Below are 4,801 nucleotides of genomic sequence, written 5' to 3' on the forward strand. Positions count from 1 at the left end.
ACCGCTACACAGTTATGTTAAGTTACTATTTCATCACGATCTTTGTTGATTGATGGTTATAAGCAACCACTCGAGAGAAAGTGAAAGAACTGGTGAACTTTGTCGTCCTTCTGGTGGAGAGTACCCTGAATTTACCTGGCAACATTTAAAAATTCTCCAGATAGTCGGATTCCAGGCTGTTGTTAGGAAAACAAAACCGAAGCAGCTGATGAAAAAAAAAAAAAAAAAAAAAAAAATTGTAGGGGATTTTATCAACAACACGCAACAATGAAAAGAATCTTCCGGCATGTCAGGAAGATTCAAAAACAGCTTTTCTCTCTGCAGGGTTTGCTAGATTTTTCCAAAAGGGGAAATTCTACTGAGCTGCATCAACTCAATCATTGACAAAAATGAAACTGAGAGCTAAAATAAGCAGCATAACCTAAGGGTAGTCAGAGAAGGCACGTTTTAATGATGTATGTTGATGATGCTTGATTTTATTCAGCTCATCAAGGTGGAAATTTCTGACTTCAAGAAACTCTAAATAACCTTTACCTGGAACTGCTGACTCATTTGAGCAACTTCAAAGATTTTGACCAAAATTAAAAATACCCTAACAGAGGTTGTTTCTGTAAACCTTGCAAGCAATTACAAGAAAAGATTCCTTTCATGAAAAACGAAGTGTGTACAGAGGATAGCCAACTTGTTCAGTGAGTTCACTGACACTCATGTATGAAGCACACAAGGGGAGTTCTCTTGGAGGCAAAAGCAGAGAGTTTGTGGAAATGAAAATGAAAGACAATGGAACACCGGGAAGTACCTGCAATGATTCAATCTTTTCCTGAAATGAGTGTGGAAACAGCTTTAAGATAATCCTACAACCAAAAGGAAAAGCATGAAGGATTACTCTTTATCTCAGAACAAACTTGTCATAAAAGTCATTTATGATATTTCAGTTGAACTATCAAACAAGTGAAACAGAAAATGCTTTACTATATTTGCCTCTCCTTTGTTTTTCTATTTTAGCAGTTGAGTAAACAAAGAAACAATTAAAGGGTAACAGGTGTGTCTTAACTTTTGGACTTTTGTCTTACAGATTTATTTCAGTTCATTGTATGCTGCTGGTCCTCTCTTTTAAAATATACGTGTTTGCAAAATAGTTTCATACAATCTTATTTTATGACCTATTATTACTTCAAAGTACTAATAAAATACACACCATTTATCTCTGTGTTGCATGCTGCTGCATTATAAGGCATTATGGGCTTTAAGAAGTCTCCCATTGACAAAGGAAAAAGTCCCTGTTAGAGTCCTTGACAACAAAGTTGGGAAACACAGCTTAAAAGCTCAAAATGAATCCTCTACTCTTGAAAATGGATTTATAGCATTTAAAATAAGCCATTTAATAGATCTTTAAAGAAGTTAACTCAAAGAGGGAGTGGGGATAGAGAGAGCGGGACTTAAAGGAAAAGCTTATTAAAGGTGGCACATCAGCTGTCAGACTTATTCAATTTAATTCTTAATTCTGGTCATATTTACAGCATGTTTGCTGTGAAAAGCATTTTACATAATGCAAAACTCACAGCTAAAAATTAAACCTTCAGTTAGATACAAACAGTCTGTGTTTTGTGGAGTTGGGCCCAATTCGAATTCATCCCTTCGCCCTAACACTTCTACCTTCCCGACTGTTTGAAGGGGGAGTTTAACAGTAGTTGTGTCCAGGAAATGTATTCTTTTAAATCCGACCCTCCAAACGGTGTCCTCCCCCGGGAGGCGAAATTCGTCGCACTGAGAAGACCCATCTTCCCGTGGGTGCGTTCTGAACCACAGAAGTTTACATTTAAATGTAAGTCATGACTTTATTGTAGCATGACCCTTTAAAAGTTATAAAACTGCTGGACGCTCTGCGCTAAAGCTAGCGGACTGGCGGTTATTTCATAACTCTCCGTTTGGAGGGCCAAATGAAGGGGAAGGGGGGAAGGGAAGAATTCGGATTGGACCTTGGACTCACAAATGCCAGGGCCTACCAAGGGAGACCCACCCCACGCTCCAGGCACCCATCCGCCCTGACATTTAAAAAAAAAAAAAAGTGTATCTTATAGTGTGGAAAATATGGTAATTTCCTTCTACATGTATTTGTATTGTTGCAATTACAATAAAGATGATTCACTCCATTAGGGTCTGTCCTCAATGAGTCATGTAACTCATTCTGGAAATACACTACAGGGAAAGAGTAGTACACAACCAGGAAAGCCATTGACTTCCCGCCAATGATGTACTTGTCTGAACTTAAAAAGTGCTGATGTAATGCTATCTCTGCTATTTAACCACAGGGCTACTCCTGTCAAATCAAATCAAATCAAATATACTTTATTGTCCCGAAGGAAATTTGTCTTGGATTTCACAGTGCCAGTGACTGCGTGGCTACATTCACACATACACACAACATACAAAATAAAAACATAAGACAAGTATTAAAAGAGCTGTGGTAGAATTTGTGCCTCTGGAAACACAGTGACTTCATATTTAAAATTAATAATAAAACCCAAAAATGTCAAGTAAAATGGTCTATAAAAATTGCAGTTAAAAGCACAATGTACAGAACAGACATTTGTCAAAGTTGTAAGAACTGTGAAAATATCAATATTTCTAATAGGTACAGCAGTTCATAAATCAAGTAAAAGAGTTCATGTGCTAGTCAGACTTGTTCAATAGTGAAATAGATGTGGGAAGAAATGACAGCTTGTATCTATTGTTTCTGTATCTTAATGCTCGGTAGCGCCGCCCTGATGGTAGTTGGCGAGTTTATTATTCTTTTTGCCTGTCCTCTAACACAGATCTCGTAAACCTCTTGTAGAGATGAATACTCTTTTTTACCAATGATTTTCATGGCGTTTTTAATGACACTCTCAATTTTGTTTTTGTATTTTACTGTTAGGGGTCCGAACCAGGTGGCCATGGCGTATCTTAAAACTGAGTCAAGCACTGCGTCATAAAAACATGTCATGATTTTAGTGCTTACACCGAACATTCTGAGTCTTCTTAAAAAGTGGAGTCTTTGAGATAGTTTAGAGCATAGATGGTCCACATGCACATTCCATTTGAGGAGGTTGTCTATGTAGACACCAAGATATTTAAAACTTTCCACCTGTTCAATCTCTCTGCCGCCAATTGTTACTGGCTCATGGAGCAGTAGTCCTTTGGGGTCAAAAATCATCTCCTTAGTTTTTTTCACATTTAAGGTCAGATGGTGATCCAGGCACCAGGACTGGAAGAGATCAATTTCCTGTAGAGGGTGGAAACTTGCAAAAAACTTCGCTAACTGCCCAGAGAAGCGGCAGCAGGAAGGTGAGGAGTCTCATCGTTCGGCGTGGTGAGTGGCCGATCTGTTTTACTGCGTATGGTGGTTACGTGCGTAGTTGAGTATGAAGTTGGTCTTTTGTTGTCAACGTGCAAAAAGGTGTAGAAAAGGATTTGTTGCTCGCTGTCCCGCACTCACATACTCATTCAAACTCAGTTAAAAGACGTACATAGATAGCAGCAGCCGCAGCACAGGAATCCGTGTCGCCACCGAGCAGCGCCACCGGAAATTCAACCCCATTCAATTCATTCAATAGAGAAGTGCTAAAAGTGAACACAGAGGAGTTCCCACAAGCATACCGTTCCAATCCCAGCTTGCTCCCAGCACCTTCAGCACACTCCCAGACTTACGCACTCCTTAGTTAATGACTGCTTTCTTTTGTAGTTTAGAGTTGATGATGTCACTCAGATTTTGTTTGGCAGTCACTGTTCTGCCTGACAACTAGATCATTTTTGGCGTTGTGATTTTGGTCCCGAATGAGACATTTTGAGCTGGAAAACAGCACATTTTCTGATTAATCTATTCATTTCTTCTGCTCATCCAGGACCAGGTTGCAGTGCAGCAGTCTAGTCAAGAGGCCCAGATTTCCCTTTCCCAAGCACTTCCTCCGGCTTCTTTGGGGGGGAATTCCAAGGCTTTCCAAGTCCAGAATTGGAGTCTTTCCCGGAATCTCTATCCGGTCGGATATGTCTGGAATATCTTCCCAGGGGGGTGTTTTTAATTTTTTAGCTATTTAAAGAAATTATTACTGTTTGTTTTTGCTAAATAAGCATTTTCCACATTTTGGCAGTTGTCATCTAAGGCATACCGCACCATGGCACAATAGTTGGCGCTCTCAACCCGCAACAAGAAAGTCATAGTATGAATCTCCCCTGGGAGTTTACATGTTCTCCAGGCTCTCCAGCTTTCTCCCCCTCTCCAAAAACATGAGCAATAGGTTAATTGGTTCTCTAAATTGCCCCCAGGTGTGCATATGAGTGTGTGGCCTTGCTAGAGTCTAGTAAGTTATGGAGTTTACCTTACCTTTGCCTAACAGTGGATGTGTTGGCTCCAGTTGCCCTGTGCCCCAAAAGGGATTTAATGGGTTCTAGAGATAGTTGAATGGACCTTGTCAGTTTTCATAATCTTTTTCAGAAAAATATTGGCCCTAGATAGGAATGTAGGGTTTCTTGAAATTTTGGAGTGTTTTTATTGACTGGAAATTCTTTTTCTGTCATTTAGCAGCTTCAATGTACAGAAACTTCCTTTCTACACCCCTTTTATACTTTTGTTGGAAAATTCCCAAACTGTCAGGCTACTGAAAGGACTCCTTGGAAATAAGGAAACAAGTATGAACAACACTCAGAGCGCTTCTGAAGTACAGCCACGACCGCNTCAAATCAAATCAAATATACTTTATTGTCCCGAAGGAAATTTGTCATGGATTTCACAGTGCCAGTGGCTGCGTGGCTACATTCACAC

The sequence above is a fragment of the Oryzias melastigma genome, linkage group LG9 (assembly GCF_002922805.2).
Source record: "Oryzias melastigma strain HK-1 linkage group LG9, ASM292280v2, whole genome shotgun sequence".
Classification (NCBI taxonomy): domain Eukaryota; kingdom Metazoa; phylum Chordata; class Actinopteri; order Beloniformes; family Adrianichthyidae; genus Oryzias; species Oryzias melastigma.